Source organism: Mus caroli, chromosome 11 (assembly GCF_900094665.2).
Source record: "Mus caroli chromosome 11, CAROLI_EIJ_v1.1, whole genome shotgun sequence".
NCBI classification, from domain to species: Eukaryota; Metazoa; Chordata; class Mammalia; order Rodentia; family Muridae; genus Mus; species Mus caroli.
Window position 1 is genome coordinate 70,859,416 of NC_034580.1, and position 20,912 is coordinate 70,880,327.

General features: G+C 48.6%; 1 protein-coding gene across 4 annotated transcripts in view; it reads right to left on the reverse strand.

Moving 5' to 3' along the window:
• Rph3al (rabphilin 3A like (without C2 domains)) overlaps positions 1–20,912 on the reverse strand; it is a 136,428-nt gene that overhangs the window by 88,868 nt on the left and 26,648 nt on the right. The window contains exon 1 of one of the 4 annotated variants that reach the window (XM_029484107.1): positions 18,304–18,336. The exons of 2 other annotated variants lie outside the window; for them this stretch is intronic. The gene's annotated coding sequence lies outside the window, so the exon portion shown is untranslated. Of the gene's footprint in view, positions 1–7,315; positions 7,452–18,303; positions 18,337–20,912 lie in introns of those variants that run through there. One more of the 4 variants, XM_021176265.2, reaches the window with a different exon arrangement.

Consider the following 20,912-nt stretch of genomic DNA (forward strand, 5'->3'; position numbering starts at 1 on the left):
CATCACAAGTGAAGAGACATATCCCCACATTGGGCCTTATCATCTCTATGTGAGAAGAAAGGAAAACTATACAGGGGGAACCAGAAAGAGGCAGGCACGGGGGAAGAGGAACGCAAACCCTATACACTCAAACAGAAAAGCTGGTCGGAAGTCACCATCCAGCACAGGCCCAGCCTCCTAACAGCCTCACAAAGAGAGAAGTTTGAATAACTGAATTGTGATGCTTTAAATGAAACACGTGACCCGGCCAAGGGTGGTAGATCTACCCAGATGACAGGTCCAGGGAAGGCTGTGTCTGGCTGTGTTGAACCACGGAACCTAGGAATGGTCATTTTGCAGATTAACGTGGCAACGCGTCATAACTCACACAAGTAGCATTTGGCAAATAAAACCATTCACCTTGATCTTGACCATCAACCAAACCTCTTACCAGGTCAGGTTTGATTTTCCACTTGTGGAAAAATCAAAGGTCTGGGTGCAGGAAGTAAATGTGAGACAAAGGCCCATCCCCATTACGTGACAAAGGACTGACCTTAAGAAGTAGGTAGGAGGGCTAGAGACCAAGTGGTAGCTTTTGAAAGACTGGGAAAGAGACTTCATCCTGAGTCCAAAATCAGAGCCCAGAGAGCTGCGTGGTGAAGAGTTGTTGTAGACCCCATCCAGCCCCCATAGGAAGAATGCTGTGATCCATTAGTCATGTCTGCCCTGGTGTGGGAGGGAGAGTGGTAGCACATTTGCTGTTATCAAGTCTGTCACCCCTAAGATAGATTGCTGTACATAGGCAGAAATCCTTAGCAACTGGCCCTAACATCTGCTCTGTTACTATGATACCGGGAAATGGGAATAGGTTTGAGATAAGGTGAGTTCAAACACCAGCATCCCCACCTGTCATGCTACACTGGGTAGAAGGAAGATTCATACAGGTAGCCTCCAAGGCTCATCCTGAATCCCAAAGCGCTGCTCACTCAAGCACCCTGGAATAACAGGAAAGATTCAAGATGAGGCAAAAGCCACAGGGAGGCCGATGTCTGACCTGGCCAAAGCCCCTAAACTGTGCCCTATCATTATGCTTCCGGCCAGATCTGCCTGCTCACTCCGGTAAACTCTCTTCTTCCTCCTAGCTTCAGATGCACCACCCCCCTCCTTTTGCTAAGACTGTAGTAATGTTTGATCAGACTTTAGGCCTCCTGGAGCTCGCATCCAGACCCTTCACGTTGTACCACAAAGATCTTCCTTAGTAGCATAGGACAGAGTGTGATCAAAACTTCTGTGGCTCCACACTACCAGAGGGTAAAAAGCCCAAGCTGCACGCAAAAGTCTCCATGATCTAGGCCAGAATACACCTGCAGTTTTACCTTTTTAAAAAAAAAATCAAGATTTAAGCTGGGCGTAGTGGTGCATGCCTTTAATCCCTTCACTTGGGAGCCAGAGGCAGATAGATCTCTGAGAGTTTGAGTCCAGCCTGGTCTACAGAGCAAATTCCAGGACAGCCAGGGCTACACAGAGAAACCTTGCCTCCAAAATCAAAACCAAAACCCCAAATCACATCTTAGACACTAGAATCCAGACACATTCCAGGTGCTCAGACTTGTCCCCTGCCTCCCAACCCCCCTCACCCCCAATCTTTCACCTGGAACTTTTTTTTGTTGTTTCAAGACAAGGTTGGCTTAGAACTCACTCAGTCAGACTAGGTTGACTTCAAACTCAGAGATCTGCCTGCCTCTACCTCCCAAATGCCGGGATAAGAGTATATGCCACCACACCCAGACTTAAAATATATTCACTTATTTATAGTATATGTGCACATACACATGTGGGCTCGTGTATATGCCACAGTACGCTTGTGGAGGTCAGAGGGCTACTTGTGGTCAACTGTCTGCTTCCACCCAGTGTGTCTGACCTCAGATCATCAGGCTTGGCAACAAGCACCTTTACCTACTAAGCCTTCTTACCAGCCCTCTTCCCCTCAATTAGTGGGTGTAGTGTGCACATGGAGAATGCATGTATGTGGGTAGGCGTGAATGATGTATACGAAACTGTATATGCATGTGGAGGCCAAGGTTGGTGTTAGGAGTCATACTCTATTGCTCTTATATCCCTCAAGCCCAGAGCTCATCAAATATCCCTGGTCTCTCTAGACAACTTGCTCTGGGGGCCACCTGTCTCCATCTTCAGAGGCTAGAAGTACGGGTGTGGGGTGTGGGTGGGGCTCCGTATCCATTTGGCATATATATGGGTTCTGGGGATCTGAATTCAAATCACACACTTAGATAGCAGGTGCTTAGCCACTGAGCCATCTCCCAGGCTCATGTTTTAAAGTTTTTATATCTTTCTCTGTGTGTCTGTCTGTCAGTCTGTCTCTCTCTCTCTGTGTGGAGTGGGCAGAGATTGAAAGTTGCCTGAGCTGTACAGTATTCAACTTTACCCTCCCCTGGGACACTGTCTTCCTATTGTGTCCCTACAGATACCCAGCCCCGCCTCCAGTGGGAATTCTTTAGCCTCTCTCTATCTGACATTTGTACTGACTCCATCTTGCCATCTGTCTCCTCCAGGTTCTTTGTCTCTGCTGTCCCTATGAAGACATCTCTGGAGATGACCTCAGTGTCCCTGGACTAGCATAGTATCCGAACATAATGAGTGTTTGGCACACAATCAAAGACCCAATACACTGCAGCCCACCAAGCAAGGCCTGGACAGACACTTCACCTCCCATCCATCCAGTCGTGTTTGTGTGTGTGTGTGTGTGTCTGTCTGTCTCTGTGTGTGTGTCTGTGTCTGTCTGTCTGTGTATTTCCTCACCCCACCCCCTGCTTAGACTCAGTTCTGAACTGGTCTCTCTTGTCCTGCCTCTGGCCACGTGGCAAGGTGGTTCACACCAACTAGAAACGAAGAAAGGACCCAGACACTTGAAGAATGATCAATAATACATCCAGGCACAAGGTCACAGTTAATGTCAAAATGACAGATGACCTGGAAAAGGGAACACAGAAAGGCTAGCGGCAGAAGAGAAACCAAACTCAGGCAGAGGTGTGTGTGTGTATGTGTGGTGCGACATGGAACACTCGCTGTTAAAGCGGCAGGTGCCATTTGGAATTATTAGTGACCTGTTTTCAATCTAATGAAGAAAAGTTGGTGTTTATAGACAAGGACACTTCTTATTGCTTTTTTTAAAATTTGCCTTCCCTTCCTACCCCAGCCCCTTTCTTTGAGACAAGGTCTCTCCCTATAGCTCAGGCTACAATACAAGCTAGCCTCAAACTCATGGCAATCTTCCTCGCTCAAGTACTGGGTTTACAGGCATGAGTTAACTCCTAACGTTTAAAAGAAAGGGTTTAATCGGCTGCCCAGACGGATCAGTGGGTAGAGGCACTTTCTGTCAAGCCTGATGACCTGAATTTGATCCCCACCCCTACATGCAGGAAGGAGAGGACTGATTCCTTCATGTTACCCTAGGACCGCCACATAAATGCTCTTGAATATGTGCCTCATTGTGTGCTCATGCAATAAGTATGATTTTTAAAAAAATTTTACGGCCAGGTGCAATAATACACAACTTTAACGCTATGACATGGCAGGCAAAGGCAGGTAGATTTCTGTGGATTCATGGACAGCCTGGTTTACATTGTGAGTTCCAGGTCAGCCAATGCCACACAGTGAGACACTGCCTCAAAAACAAAAAAAAATTTTCTGGCTTTAAATATTTTAATGTATTTAAGCACAGATATGAAGAGAGGAGACAGATACAAGAATGATGGCGGACTATACCAGCCTGGACACAGGTTTCTCAAGAGGGAATTCGGTTCTCCAATCACCTCTGAAGGAAGACTTAGGGCAGGTAAACAGATGAGAGTGCCCTACCTGTCCTCAAGGGCCCTGCTCAGAGTCTTTCAGGCAGACACTCCTTACCTGCCTCAGCCAGGGCTGGGCTCCTGTGCCTTTCTGCCTGTGGCCTTTGGGGAGCAGTAAGTGCTGGACCCATCCCTACTTAGTCAGAAAGCAAAGGGCCCACCACTGTCCTCTCACCCAAACAATACAGAGCTGCATGTGGCCCCTGCACCATCCGCCCTGCCCTACCGACTCCCTGAGGCTGAGTATGCACCAGGCCTCAGCAGCAGCTCAGTTCCTGGGGGCCTGGCAAAGGTGGCTTTTCTCGAAGTCCCGCAAGCCTCCCACGGTGTACTCACAAGGCACCTTAATATGTTTTTTTTTATTATTATTATTTAATCCTTGGATTCTCTAAGGAGCTGGGATGCCCAGGCCAGTGACCCTAAGTCCTAGCCTTCCTCTTGGTCTAACTTGAAACAAACGCTTTCTTCCCAGAGTGAAAAGCTTCCTCTGAGTGAAATGTGAGGAAATTTCCTTCTTCCTTCTCCTTTCAAGCCACAAGCTCTGCCCGCGTGTCTCCCCCCACCCCAAGAGGTGCCGCTTACTTTTGCCATTTCTAAAAAGCCTGACATGGGGCAGGTAGGAAGGAACACAGCAATCACAATAACCTCACTCCTTGGGCAAGAATCACCTGTGACGGTACAGGAGGGAAGCTGTACCGGCCAGTGCTGGCCAGTGTAGGCCACCTTCCAGCCCCAAAGTCGCACTTGTTCCTGCTGGCATCAGACCATAGCTGTGTCCTAGGGTTGCTACGGCAAGTCTAAAAGCAGGGTATGGGTAGGGCTGAGTTAGCTTATAGATCAGAATGGGTCGTAGACGTGCTGTGATGTTCTGTAAGCTGCTTTGCTAAGGCATGGAGGAACAGCTTTGCAGTGAGGTCAAAGCACTGCTATAGAGTGTGTGTGTGTGTGTGTGTGTGTGTGTGTGTGTGTGTGTGTGCAATCTCAGGGGCAGAACATGTCCCCTACGGGTGCCTGAAGCTGCAAGCCTCTGAGTTCTGTCTGCACTGCAAGGGGCTCTTGTCTGTCCAGCCTCTCCCACCTGTCTTCATACAGCTGTCCTATTTCTGCACTCTGGTTTTGTTCTTGTTTTGGAGGCAGGAGCTTGCTCTCATATGGCCCAGAACCCACGTTCCTCCTTCCTTACATCTCCTGAGTACTGGGATTACAGTACAGTGGAATCAGCATCTTGCTCCAGGATTTCAGTCTAGTAATTACAACTGGAACAAGCCACACTCAGAGGCACTGAAAGGTAGGACATCAATGCCTCCTTTTGAGGGGCACAGTTCCACCAACAGCACATTAGAATAACAGATCTCAATCTTGTTGTGGGGGTGAGGACCCGGGGTACCATGGGTCCTCTTGACTATGTGTAGAAGGTGTTCTACAGTGTCTCTTGATCTCCTGGAGTACTAAGGGCCAAGGAGGGCTCTGACTTCTGGGACAAAGAGGGTACACAGCTATAACCCCAGCCCTCAGGAGACGGGAGCAGGGAGATGACAAGTTTGAAGCTAACCTGGGCTACTCAGTAGCACTGCCTCCAAAGGAAAGAAAGTCCCATGCAGGGAGAGGATCTGACAAGAGGAGAAAGGCAGGGACAGGGAGGGAGGGAACATGAAACCACCACCTTCGGTCATTGCATCCCCCTGAGCATTAAAGAAGGATCTGCGAATTTGAATTAGAAAAAAAAAAAGTTTCATTAACTTACAACCGAGTGTTCTATTAACCTGCATTGTGAACGTAGATGGCGTGTCACCGCCACATTTGCTGTGTCTTAACCATAAACTCAGGTATTTTCCCAACACAATAGAGAGCTGCAGGATATCTCAAAATGCACTCACTCTGCGTTGCTTGAAGTTGCAGGGGTTGGGGGAAGGCTGTACAGGGACTGCTGCAGAAGCAGGAGGCCCCAACTTCACATCTCCAGCACACACTTAGGAAGCAGGGTGTGTGACATCAATAGCAGCACACGGATCTATAGCCACTGTGCTGGCAGAGCAGGCGAGAGGGCCGACCGACCCCCCCAGAGCACACTGGCTAGCCAACATCCTGCCTGCCTTAAAGAATAAGGAGAAACAAGGAAGACACTGGACGATGAATTCTGGGCTCTGCAGGCACACACACGTAACATACATGTACACACACTCATTTGAACACACATACATACACATTACAACAATGGTTTGATCTCACTGAAAAGCTGTTTCCTTCATGCATCAGCAAAATAGCTTGCGGATCACCACAGCACAAGGCTCCACACCCATTCTGATCTGTAAGCTAACACAGCCACTTTCCTTCCTGAGCCTATAAGCCATTATTTTAGTCTGGTGCAGTGGTAGACTCCTAAATCCCAGTATTTCCTATTTTTTTCTCACGATAAAAGAACAAAGAAACCTGTTTATACACACACACACCCACACACACACACACCACAGCCTGCATGATGGACCAGTGAGTTAGGTGACTTGAGGCCAAGCCTGATGACCTAGGTTCAATCCCAGGGATTCACATGATGCAGAGAGGGAAAATATTTCTGTAGGTTGTCCTCTAACCCAGCCACGTACCGTGGCATGCCCACACACACTGAATGAACAAATAGAATTTGAAAAGGCCCCAGTAAACAAAGTAAGAACATTAATTAACCAGACAGTCAAGAAGTAGCATACATAAATATGTAAATGGAATTGGAATTTGGCTCAACAGTTATGGGAATAACATCATGCTGTCAGGGAAAGCAAGCCTCTGTCCAGAAAATGCTAGGCCCTCCCAGGGGCTACCAAAATCTGGCCTGAGACATGCACTGAAGTGTACTAATGCTGTGTGTGTGTGTGTCTGTGTTTCTCTCTGTGTGTGTGTCTTTGGTTGTGTGTGTGTCTGTGTGTGTGTGTTTGTACAAGTCTCTATCTATGTGTGTGTCTGTGTGTCTTTTTGTGTGTATCTGTCTCTGTGTAAGTGTGTGTCTCTGTGTATGTAATGTCTGTGTCTCTCTGTCCCTCCCATCCCATCTGTCTTCTCTCTCTCTCTCTCTCTCTCTCTCTCTCTGTGTGTGTATGTCCTGTGTGTGTCTTCTGTGTGTCCCTCTCTGTGTGCATCTTCCCCTCTGTGTGTATGTGTCTCCTCTCTGTCTCTGTCTCTGTGTCTATCTCCAGTTTTACCATGTAATCTATGAGTCTGAAACTTTCTACAATCCTCCTGCCTGATCTTCCTCGGTACTAGGATTGCAGACATAAGCCACCACACCTGGGACTCTTCATGCAGAAATATAACCTGCTTCCACTTATGTGAGTTATGGGACCTGGAAACCCTCAGGCCAACATAATTTCTGCAAAGGAAATCTGATTTTAGTTCCCACCTGGGTACTGCTTATTGAAGGAGCCAAACAGAACTCAGCAGGAGACAAAAACCCCTGAAAGAAAGCCCTCTCTCCTTACCTGCCAGGTGGAGGCCAGCAGCTTGTTGGGTGGTTCCCAGGTCCCTGAGTAGCCTCACCTACACCTTTCTGAGCAGCCTCTGAGGAGCCCAGGCTAGAAACTAGCTCTCACGTTGTTCTCAGTCCCACCAGGCACTTCTCCATCCTTCTTCCGCCCAAGCTCCTGGCTCTGGCTGTTTGCTTAAAGCCAGCCGCCAAGGCAACCCTCAGCTGACCTAGCCTGCTATCAGGGGCCAGCTGTCCCCTCTCATTCCTGGAAACACAAACATGTTTCTCTGTTCCAGATCCAAGGTTAAGTGCCATGCTGCCGAGGAGCCAGCTGTCTACCTCTTTGCGGGTCACCTAGGACCCCAAATAAACAAAGGTGCCCGCCACGGACATCCGCAGGGTCAGCCTCCTCGGCTCCATACAACAGTGGTGGCTACCCCAGAATAGAACTTGGATGGTTAGAGGGAGGGTCCAGACAAAACCAGTGGCACCTAGCCGGGAGTCTTTGAGGTTTTTAACAAGCTCCCACGAAGTAAAAACCACATGCACAGGTTCAACGCAACCCTGAGCTACCAAAGAAGGAAGGCAAGGCGGCCAGCCTTTCAGGTGCTGCCTGTCCACTGGGCATTTGCCACAGGCTGATAGCTGGCCCTCACATATGCCCATGGGGAGGACAAGGTGACTGTTCTCTTACAAAGAAACCAAGTCCAGAGAGCTGCCGCCACCTGCTTAGTTCCACATAGCTGCCACAGTGGTCTAATTTGATTTGAACTAGGCTGAGCCCTGGGGCTTCCCCCACACCCCTGCTCCAGGAAGACCTGCCTGCTGGCAGGTGGTTCCTAACAAGGGTAATAAACCTGAGAGCGAGGAGGGAGGGACTTGACAAACACTGTCCGAATGCTCTGCCAGGGGTGCTCAGAACCCAAGTGGGGGCAGGAAGTGGCCAAAGGCCAGGCCAGACTGAAAATGTTACTGAGGAGGTAGGCAGTCTCAACTTGCAAGTGGCTGAGAGGAGTCAGCCCCACCAGTCAGGCAGCAGGGACCTTTGCGAGCTTGCAACAATGCTGTAGCTGTCCCTCTTGGGCCCAGAAATAAGTCTGAGCAGACTACCGCTTCTCTAGACGTGGGTCAACCAATTATCCTTTGCAGCCAGCCTCTGGAGGGCCTCCCCTATGCTCAGACAGTTTAGGATCAAGCCCAGTGTCCTCATCTGGGAGTTCACAGCCACCCCTAGGCCCCACCCCCCTCTGTGCCTATCTCTACACAGGAACAGCTGGCATCATGCCCTGTGCCCCAGACGGTGCCTCCCACTACCCCACACTCACTGCCTCACATGTGACACTGAGAACATGCGCATTAGCAGAAAGACGATTGAACTTTATCAGAATGAAAAACCTGTGCAACAGTATCGAAGGTGACTAGCGACCTCCCAGAACGGGAAAAAACATTTGCAAACTGGAGATATAACATCAGCTGGGGCTGTACCTCTGACTACCGCACAAGGGACTTCACAGGGTGACCTGGGTGCCCAGCTCCAAGCACCCAGTTCCTAGGCTTTCCCTTTCCACTTTTAGGAGTTTCCCAGAGAGGGGCATTTCATATATACTGGAAGAGGAATTAGCTAAAAGGCCAGGCCATATGACCTTCCTTAAAGGGTCAAGGGATTTGATGCAAGGCCACATCAAAAAGCCAATTGTTGGAGCTGGAGAGATGATGGCTCAGCAGTTGAGAGTCTGTCTGGTTCTTACGGAAGACCTGAGTCTTCTGAGCCCTGACACCCACGTGGCTCACAACTGTCTATAACTCCAGTTCCAGGGGATCAGATGCCTCTACTGGCACCTGCACTCATGTGTGCTCTCCACCCCCACATATACACAACAGAGTTAAAAAATAAATTAAACCCCTGGGTGGGCAGGGAGATACAGGTATAATTCAAGGATTCAGGAGGCTGAGGTGACGGGGCTGCAATGTCTAGGCTAACCTGGGCCTAGTGAGAGCCTATCTCAATCAAGCCTATCTCTAGGCTTGTCTCCAAAGGTGCCAGGAATCGGAACATCTAGAGCTATTTTGAAGAGGACTCTGTCTACCTAGTCACTTTCTGGCTTCTCTTGAGTCTCTCACTACCACTAGAAGTTTGCTCAGTGAACCCTTGGTCCTGAGCAGTCAGCCCTGGAGGATCACGACAGTGCAAGGTTGAGCAGGGGTGTCTCACCCACTTGCCCCAGACAGTGGCTGAGGCTCCAAGATTAGCACACAACTAGAACACAGAACATCACAGGGAGGGGCACCAAAGGTGTGCCTGCTATTGGCTAGAAAACCTGCCATTCATCAATGCTTACTCTGTACCAAGCTCAGGGCCAAGAGCTTTAGATAAACACCTCCTTTACATTTTAAAGCAACCTCTGAGATGGGCTCTTACAGCATCTCCTCTTGATAGCTTGGCAAGCTGAGCTCAGAGGCCAAGTGCTTACCAAAGGCACACAGTGGTGAATGGCAAGATGTGAACTCTCAGTTCAACCTCTTAACCATTGGGAGCATTGGAATTCAGCACTACCTGCTAGAGGGCCTGTGTGCACACACCCCCACGTGCATGAACACATTAAGTAAATGTAGAAACACAAGCAAAAATCTACTTGGATTACACACAGAGCAATTAATGTAAGCTTGAAAAAAAAAACTACATATCTTTTGGGGACTTATCTCAACCCACTCACCCCACACATACTCTCTCTCTCTCTCTCTCTCTCTCTCTTTTACTCTATAAATATTAAATGCAGAATACAATTTTTAAAAATTAGGAACACACAACCCAGCTAAAAGTGGGCATAAGATCTAAGCAGGGCTAGCTTCCTTGAGGTGTTGAAACCACCACCCCTCACCCCCAGTAAAACAAAGCAAAGATGCTGAAAAGATCTGAACACCTAAAAAAATGTATGACCGAGAGCCCTGGGATGGTGCAGAGGGTGAAAAGATGCTTGTGGGTCAATCCTCACAGCTCACAAAAAGGAAGACAGACCTGACTCCACAAGGTTGTCCTTCGACTTTCACATATGCACCATGACACACATGCCCCTGCCCTGACATTGTGCATACACACATACAATAATAATAATAGTAATAACAATAGTAAATATCTTTATATATTTTATATTATATAATTTAATATACGCAATATTATATAATTATATAATATTTAGTATCTAATACATAATTATATTATTATTATTAGAGTAAGGGCTTGGGATATGGCTCAGCAAGTAAAGGTTGCAGCTGGCAAGCCTGGCCACCTGAGTTGGATCCCCAAAGCCCTAATAGTGAAAGGTGAGAGCCAACTCCCAAGTTTGTCCTCTGACTTCCACATACACCCACTACAGGGCGCACCTGCTCTCTCTACTCTACAAGAATAAAGATGATTTTTAAAAATTATTCTTTTTTTTTTTTCAAGACACGGTTTCTCTGTGTAACCCTGGCTCACTCTGAAGACCAGCCTGACCTCAAACTCAGAGATCTGCCTGCCTCTGCCTCCTGAGTGCTGGGATTAAAGGCATGGATCACCATACCTAGCTGTTAGTGATTATAAAAAGCAGTGCAATGACCCATGAGCACATGAAAAGATGTTCAGCATCATATTATCTTGTTAGAGAATTACAAATCACAACCACAAGGATGACATTTGAACAGCCAAAATCCCCAAATTGACACCAAATGCTAGCGAGGAGATTGAGCAACTCTCTCACTTACTGTTAGATTGTATGTGCTGTTTAGCAAGGCTCCAGGGACGGGCCTGCTGGGGTGCTGGGGGAATGAAGTCAGCAAGTCAGACAACATGGACAGAGAGCTGGAATCAGGTGACCTGAGTCCTCTGATGGAGTGACTGCAGCACCCTGGGAGCGTCACATAGAGTGTTGAACAGATGCATCGGGCGGCAGGACTAGTACGTGCAGGTGAACAAGGAGGAGAAGTTTATGGTGCATAGGTAGATCGAGGGGGCAGGCTTAGATAAGCTCAGTAGAAGTCTCTACTGAGCAGCCTTCGGGTGATAAATAGGAGGATGGGGGAGGCTTTGCAACTCTCACAGGTCCTTGACATGGCTGTGTCCGTGTTAACAATACTCATTCACTCAGAGCATCCTCCGCTCCCCACAGGTACAACCAATTTGGAAAGGTGTTTCTTACAAAATTAAACACACAGTAATTACTCTGCACGAGAAATGTTTCCAGTCCTGACTCGGACGCCTGAACCCACAGACAGCATCAAACACTCCCCAACCCTTGGTAATGCCTGAATCCAGAGTCAAACTCTGTACGTGCTGCTTTTATTCCTAGATAGACCAACTGATGATAAAGTTTATTTAAAAATTAGGCCCAGTAAGAGATTAACAACAAGCCAGGTAAGGTCACACACATCTATAATCCCAGCACCTGGGAGGCTGAGGTTTGAAAGTTCAAGGCCAGCCTGGACTCCATAGTGAAACCATGTTGGGGGAGGGGGGCAAGGTTAACCATAATTATTATCAATACATAGACCATCCTGGGCTGAGGAGGTAGCGCAGTACATAAACTGTTTGCTAAGCATGTATGAAGACTGCAGTTTAGATTCTGAGAGCCCACGTAAAAATCTAACCGGGTACAGAGAGCCACCTGTTAGCCTAGTTCTCAGCTGACAGAGAGCTGCCTGAGGGAGGGCGATCAGAACCGATGGACTTTCAGTTCATTGAGAAACTGCCTCAGTAAACCAAAGGGAAAGGTGGTTGAGGAAGGCATTGATGTCAATGTCCAGCCTCCACATGCACACTGCTCAGACACAGGCATTTAAAAACAATACAGGCTGAAGAGACAGCTCAGTGGCTAAGAACATTCATTTGCTACTCTTCCAGAGGACTCCGGGGGGGACCCAAATTCAGTCCCCAGCCCTCACACCTGCCTGTACCTCCTTCTCCAGAAGATGGGACATCCCCTTCTAGACTTCACAAGCACTTGCACAAGTCTGTCTGTCTGTCTGTCTGTCTCTCTCTCTCTCTCTCTCTCACACACACACACACAAATAAAAATAAATCTTAAAATATTTTAAAATAAAATTATAATAATGTATGTAATAAAGGGTATATTTTCCTTCCCCTTTTGGTTCACCAGTGGTAACTGAGAATGCTGAGGCAGCCTGTGGACAACACTAGGAGGTTACAGCTTTATTGTACTTTGTGGTATTTATACAAATAAATAGAAAATTAGGCCCACACCACACTGATCTATATAAAAGCTTTACTCTGAATTTGAAAACAACCAAGATAGCCTTCAAATAGGTAAATAAACCATGGCCTAGCCCTCCAGTGAGCTGTAAGTGGGAGGGGGAGCTGGCCACACTGGCTGAGGCCCACCTGCCACTGCATCTCCTGTGCAGGGACTGGAAACCAGACCTCTTCGTCCCTCCCGGCCACTCTGGAGCTAAGGCACCAAGGGAAACGTGGAACATTACACCCTGTACTGATTTCATCTCATTTCCCCGACTCTACAATGAACAACCATCATTCACGGAAACTCCTACTGCAAAATCCTTCTTCCCAAATGGGGAACATTAAACGCAAGTAACCAGTTCGCTTCCTGTAGCAATCAACATTTTTTTTTCATTGTAAGGGATGTTTTTTTATAGTTTTCAAAGTACAAGGTGCCCCAGTGATAGAGCATTTGTTTGGTATGTGTAGGGCCCTGGGTTCAACCAGAAGCAACCGGAGAAAAAAAACCTTTGTGGGAAGAGATTCAGCATAGCATAAATGCAGATCAGACTAGTTTATTTGAAAGAGTTAGTCAGGCATGGTGGCACACACTTGAGATTCTGGCACTTGGGAGGCTGAGGTGGGTCGATCTCTCTGAGTTCTCGTCCAGCCTGGTCTACATAGTTAGTTCCAGGACCACCAGGGCTATATGTAAAGAGACCCTGTCTATTAAAAAGAAAAATAAAAGAGTGCATGAGCAGAGGCAACCTGGGTTATGCATTGAGTTCAAGGCCAGCCTGAGCAGCTTCAAGACACCCTGCCTCTAAGTGAAAGCTAAAGGGGTAAAGAGGACATGCCTAGCGTGTCAGCACCCTGAATTCAATCCCCAGCTCTGCAAACAAAAGTAAGTTTGCCCCCCACCCAAATGTGGCAAGGGTAAAATATTTGCTTAGCATGTTCAAGGCCCTACACATACCAAACAAATGCTCTAAGCAGCACACACAAACAAGAATTTTACCTGGAAATGAACAGCAGGTCACTTCAATTGAACATGCCCACATGTGTTTCATCTGAACCCCCTAAGATTAAGGACAGCTGCTTCATCCATGTCCAGCAGTGGTCACTAGATTTTTCCTACCTCCCATTCTCAACTGCCATACATGTCAATCACTGCAACCCCCACACATGCCAATCACTGCAACCCCTACACATGCCAATCACTGTACCCCCCAGACATGCCAGTCACTGCAACTCCCCCCCCACATGCCAATCACTGTACCCCCCAGACATGCCAGTCACTGCAACTCCCCCCCCCACATGCCAATCACTGCAACCCTACACATGCTAATCACTGCCTCCATCACATTTGGGAGGGCTACCTGTAGTGCACCTATCTCTCAAAGTCCACTTGAGTATCATTCCCTAAGTCTTTAGTTTTTACTCTTTGGTCTTTATCCCGCAGCATCCTAGGGAGAAGTAGCAAGCCACTTCTCTCCATGTTACATGTGATCCTCTCTAGAGGGTTGAGTCCTGCTCTGGAAGGGAGCCACAGTCTGTTTCTGAGTCACAGGCTCCTCTTTCCATGGACACTCATAGTCCTTCCATGCTGTCAGAGGCCTTAGATCTGGATCAGACCCTGTGGGCTCCTGGATCAGAACCTACAGGCTCCTGTCTTGCTTTTAGCACAGGTTTTCCTAGGAAGCTTGTCAGTAAATCAGGCGCACAGCCTTAGGAGCTGAGTGCCATGGCTCTACTGGGCAAGCCTTAGGAGCTGAGTGCCATGGCTCTACTGGGCAAGCCCATGCGGGGGTGTGCCAGATGATAGCCTAATAGCGTTTACCTTTTCCCTTACAAAGCCCACCTACACCTCATGCCTTCCGCAGACAGGAGCCTCCATGCTAGCAAAACAGTTCCTTGTGAAATGTTAGAGCTAGAACACATTTGTAACTTCTGAGGCTCTCCCAGCGGGGTGACCTGGTCTCTGTCCCAAGCTTTTGAAAAATGAGATGATTGCCATCTTCAATGTATCTTTCACTTTAACTTACTCTATTCCTGGAAGTCATTTTTTTTTATTAAGTAACCACTTTTAACAATATAGCAGGTGTCCTTGTACGGATCTTACCATATCATACAGTCAGGCATGGTGACATATGACTGTAATCCCAGCAGTCCTGAGGCAGAAACAGGAAGATCGACAATTCAGGGCCAGCTTGGGATACCTAGTAACTTCCAGGCCGGCTTGGCCTATAGGAAATCTGTTCTTAAGAAAGCAAATAAACTTTAAACTTTGCTAACCAAAAACTTGTTTTTCCTGCTCCACAGATTAAAAAACAGAAACCAAACCAAAACAAAACAAAAACCCCACTGCAAACCACAACAACAAACACAAAAATCTTCCCCATCGGGAAGTGTCCTGTCTGCTGTCAACACGTATCTCCACACTGTCACCCCATTCTGAGACCTTTTATGTTGATGGACAAGGGCCCTCATCACCCTAGACACAGAGTGCTTTGTGTCTTTCTCTAAAGTCCTCTGAGTCCCCACCATGTCCTCCCTGGGGACGCAGAGATGTATTTCTTTGCTTACTTGCTAAGTTCCACAAGGTCTCCGAGAGAAGGGTCACCTCTATTGTGTCCACTCTGAACATTAGTATGTGTGCCAAGGAGCACGGGATGAGTCTGGAATGAACTAGACAATAATGTGGATAAATGCCCGGGGCTGTGTGGTCTAGGGCACAGGGAAGGCACAGTGACAGAAGACCCCACCTTGCTGCAGTCCCAGGATCTACAGGGGTGGGGAGGAGGAAGGGGAGGAGGAAGAAGAGGAGGAGGAGGAAAAGGAGGAGGAGGAGGAAGAGGAGGAGGAAGATGAGGAGGAGGAAGAGGAGGAGGAGGGAGAAGGGGAGGAGGAGGGCTTTCTCAAAGTGGAGGAGCCTGCTAGACATCTGGCAGTGGGCTGGCCTTCTGGGGGTTAGGTAGCTAGCTTCCCAGGGGCTGGAGGATGGTGGTTGGAGCTTGCTTGTGAGCCAGAAAGGGATGCAGAGAACTAGACTGGCGGGGATGAGGAAAACCTGTTGGCAGGGGAGTGTCTGCACCAGCCTGAGTTCACCAGGCTCTTGGCACCAACTCTGGGCAGAGCAGGGGCTCCAGAAAGCCATGAAAACAGCAAGGCTACCTCAACTCTCAAGCTTCCCCAGAAGTCAGGCTGCACATAAGAGAAGATGCGGCCCACCGTGCACTCTTTTCAACATCCAGGTCACAGAGGGCGGCCAAGCCATCAGCTCCATCACAAGCCATCACAAAAGGCAAATGTCTACACCAATCCCTTAGATGCTGGGATTATTTTAAAAATTAAAATAATGCTTTTCCAGCCAAATGGAGGGGGCACAGGCCTTTAACCCCAGTACTCCAGTGGCAGAGGCAGGTGGATCTCTGAGTCTGGTCTACAGAGTGAGTTCTAGGACAGCCAGAACTACACAATGAAACCCTATCTTGAAAAACCAAAATGATGATTGATAATGATGTTGCTGTTTTCCCACCCTAACGTATCCACTCCCAGAAATATCTTCCAGTCAGGCCTGAGGCGAGCCCAGGCTGGCACCACCCTTACATTTTACCTACAGCACCAGTCAAGTCAGCCCGCCAAACAGTTTCCACCCGGGACGGACAGTGCCTGCATCTCACAGCCCTGCATCCTGCAGTGGCAGCCCCCACATTCACAGAAGAACAGAACGATTTATGTTCCCGGGTAGAAGATTTGCCCATGGTCTGGCTACTAGGGACGACACAGGCGACACTATCACCAGGACCAGGCAGGCCTCCCCTTGCTGCCTGGCACAGAGAAGACCCTCAAGGGGAAAGGGTGAACGCCAGGGGATTTTAAAGCTGGTGCCTGAATTGAGGGACTCCTCACATGGAGAGGAAGAACTGGGACAGCAATGAACAAATAAAAGGTGACCGTGGTGCACACAGGCCCTGCTGATGAATGAAATCCTCCTGACCCTGGGCTCTGAGCCAGGCAGGGCTGTCGTCCGAACCAAACCCAGGCAGGAAACTGCACACTTCCTGGTCTAGCCACAGAAAAGCTTCCTTCAGCTCACCCCACCCACTTCCCTCACAGCATTCCAGAACATTCTGTGCCAGGCCTGGAGGCACCAGGAGCTGTCACTGGGTCCCTCCTTCCCTATCCTTTTCCCTGGACATCCAGAACAGGTCATCCCAGACAGCCCCCCCCACCCCCACCCAGCCCCAGGCTTCTGGTCTGCCACCATGCTCAGCATGCTTTGTAACCCACAGACCAAGGCTGGTCTCATCTGCCTCAGACCTGACTCTGTCCAATACTTCTGGCTGCAAGCCAGAGTCAGCAGGAGATGAACTGAGGGAATACGGCCCTAGCTTGGCCTTATAAAAGTACTTTTTACATGAACCCCAGCCTGTCACCCAGGACTGACTCCAAGTCCTCACAACGAGACTCTTCAAGGATAATCATGAACCAGTCTTCTCTTCAAACTCCTTCAGTGGCTCCTGATGCCGCCTGGAGAGGCTACACCCAGAGACCGGTAGCTCTTTATAATACAGGTCAATTCACCCTCCAGTCCCTACCAGTCTTATCCATTACAATTCAAATGGACTACACCTGTGGCCACTTCTCTGGACCTAGGAACCCAGTCTTTCTCCCCTACCAGCTCCCCCTCATTGTCCTGCCTCTCTTCGGGCCACCTCACTATTCCACAGGCCCTTTGCTTTTTGCTTCGTTCTAGAAGGCTGCTGCCAAGCCTTTGGAGGGTCCAATGCTATTATTATTCTTCATTTCATATTTTCCTTTAAGTCAATTCATACTTTTACTCAAATTTGTTTGAGTGAAACTTTTCAAAGGAAACTTTTCTTCTCCACTATAAGTAGAAAACTACATCATTTGCATAAAGAAAAGGCTATCAGAAGGTTCTAATTCCATTAAAATACAAGGTCCTGGGTTTAAATCTCAGCGGGGCAAAACAAAATGCCCACAGGGGCAAATGATCAGTAAAACACCTTAAAAGCCCAGGCAGAGGCAGGCGGATTTCTGACTTCGAGGCCAGCCTGGTCTAGAGAGTGAGTTCCAGGACAGCCAGGGCTACACAGAGAAACCCTGTCTCGAAAACAAACAGCCCATCTCCCTGGTGCTTCAAACTTAGTTGTATTGTAATAAACACGGCTGTCCTTGAATATTTCTTTTTGTTTTTGTGACCCTTGGCCCTGTCTCATGGTTCTCTGGGCGTAGGTGTTTTTGTTGTTGTTTTTTGTTGTTGTTGTTGTTGTTGTTGTTTGGTTTTTTTTCTTCAGTTTTATGATAGCTGACCTCAAAAGTGAACACCAGGCACACACATTCTAACCCGTCTCTCACTCCTACACAGGGCTCAGCTTGTCACACACAAACATGCATCCAACAGACGAGTCTGGATTGCCAGCTGCACAGCCCCCTTCTCCGCCTGGCCCTCGGTCTACCTGCTGTTCAACTTTCCACCAGAACTCAGAAGCCATCCACCCAGGACCTCACATCTGTCCTGTCCACGGGAGTGTAAAGGATGGGACAGATAGAATACAGTGTCTGAGGCGGAGGCTCCTGGCTCTCCTCCAGCCCACCGCCTTTCGACTGCCAGGCAAGTCTCTGTGAACCATTTACCAAACACTTTCCCAGCCTGGCACACCCCTTCCCCACAGCAGAGTCTGGAAAAGCCCCTGCAGGCACTAGACAGGCAGGCACACAAAGATAGCTTCAGGGTCCTTAGTACTAGGAGAATCAGAAGCACCTACCAGGAAGCAATGGGCCCAGCTGAGAGAGGGTTCCAGGGAGCCCCAGCCAAAGGAGGGCCTCCCTTGTATGGTGGTTGCCAAGGGCGACCCAGGTGCTGCACATCAACATTTGAGCCACTCTGACTTAACTCAATAAGTAACAGCCCTGCAAAGCCCAGTTGGAGCCAAACCCAGGCCTGGATTCTCTCTCCCTAGTGCAGGGAAGCCGGGCCAAGCCACCCCAGCACTATTGTACTGGAGACCAAGTCCCACAGTGGCAGCAGCTAACAGACAATTGTGGGGTGTTTCCTACCCAAGGCAGGACCTTCCAGGACAGCTTACATACCCTGGCAGATGTGTTCTCAGTCTGGACACATACAAATTGGAAACATTTGTCATTTCTTGAGACAGGATCTTGCTGAATAGCCCAGGCTGGCCTAGAACCCAGGATCTTACTGCTTCATCCTTCACAGTGATTGGAATTATAAACATGTGCGACCTGCCAGCACTGAAGGGTTTGTCTGTTGTTGTTAGAAAGGACTTAGCTTTTAGACATTTCTCAAAAGTTATTATCTGTCCTGGCAGGGCCCAAGTCGTGAGCATCACAGAGCTTCCCAGAGTCGCCTGCAGTGGAGCCTCTGGCTGTGGCTTCTTGGGAAGAAGGGAAACTGAGACCCTGATCATTTGAGCAGTACAGTAGAAGAATAAATCCCCAAAGGCAGCTAGCCCAGCACAGGGGCAGCGAGGCAGCCTGTTCCAGCCAGAGTGTGATCCTGCCGTGATGTCTACGTTTGAGTCTGGAGGATGACAAGGAGATCACAACTGACCTTTTCATAACAGACAATCTAGTGAAGGAAGAAAATGTTTTCCAGCAACCTTATCCCCAGGGAGGTAAAAACGATTCTGAGAGACCAGTGAGCATAGCCACCCAGCGCTTCTCAATCGGGGTTCCGGGGAGCCTGTGCTGACAGGCTTTGTGTCAACTTGACACAAGTTAGAGTCATCAGGGAGCTACAAACCAGCCTTGGTTGAGGAAATGCCTCCCTGAGATCCAGCTGTAAGATATTCTCTCAATTGGTGATCAGTGTGGGAGGGCCCAGCTCATGGTGGGTGGGGCCATCCCTGGGATGGTTGTCCTGGCTTCTTTAAGAAAGCAGACTCAGCAAGCCATGATGGTCAAGCCAGTGACCAGCACCTCTCCATGGCCTCTGTATCAGCTTCCCGTCTCCAGGTCCCTACCCTGTGTGCATTCCTGTCCTGACTTCCTTTGGTGATGAACAGCAATGAGGAAGTGTAAGCTGAATACACCCTTTCCTCCCCAACCTGCTTTTGGTTCGTGGTGTTTCATCACAATAGAAACCCTAACTAAGACAGAGAACCCAGGGACACTGATAAGATCTGGGGGTGCTGTGAAGGGAGTGGGCAGCTTCCCAACCAAACCGCGGGGCCATGTATGGTGGTACATGTCCAATCCCAGCACTTGAGAGACAGAAAGCAGATAGATTTCTGTGAGTTTGAAGTCATCCTGTTATACACTCCGAGTCTTCAGGCTGTGTAGTGAGACCTTGTCCTAAAAATAAAACAAAGTAAAAACCAAAGAAACAACCCAGCCAGTTCAGCTTTCCAGATAAGACTCCACTCGAAGAAGAGAGTCCAGATCTTAAAATGCATCTCAGTGGGTTGGGATGTAGCTCCTGGCAGAGCCTTTCCCTGGTACACAGAGACTCCGAGTTCCATTTCCAGACAGAAAATCAGAAAGCATGGTGATAGTCTCAGTTGTTGAGCGGTGGATTAAGAAGCAGGGTTAGGAAGGCACACCTCCCTCCTCTGGTGCGCCTCTGATGGCTTTCCTGGAGAGCTTAGATCTGCAGGTTTCTCACTTACTGACGGATTCATCCCTCCATAGATTCGAAATACGATGGCATTATAGCAAGATGGCAAAGTAGGAGGGTGGGGCCTTACTAGAGGAAGCAGTTCACAGAGGCTATGTCCTGGGGGCTATATCTTTCCCTGAGCCCTTCCTACATTACCTTTCCCTCTGTGCTTTAGAAAGAGCTTCCCCTCATGTGTAAAGAAAGCTTTTTCCATGTGCTTCCCCTGCCACGATGCTCCATCCATGGGGCCAAATGGCCCACCGAAATCTCTGAAACCAGGAGCACAAATAGACTCTCCCCCTCTTTGTCTTTCTTGGGTATTTGTTACAGCAAGTGGTGCTAGGGGCCAGCATCCTGGGACACAAGCATGTTAGGGAAAAGCTATTTCCCCCAAGCATAGCTGCTTACTGCTTGTGAAGGTTCCATGTGAGGGATTGCCCACACAGGGTGGTGGGAAGCCTCCATGAGAAGGCCTACGATGCCCCTCACAAGAAGGCTTGAAGATTGCTAGGGTTCACACTGTATACCCCAGAACTGTGGCAATGCTAAGCAGATGACAACCTTAATTTAATGCTACAGCACTTTATTAGTCAGGGTTCTCTAGAGTCACAGAATTTATGGGTAGTCTCTATATAGTAAGGGAATTTGTTGATGAGTTACAGTCCAACTCCCCAACAATGGTGAGCAGCAGCTGTGAATGGAAGTTCAAGGATCTAGCAGTTGCTCAGTCCCACAAGGCCCACTGTGGGTGGTGCC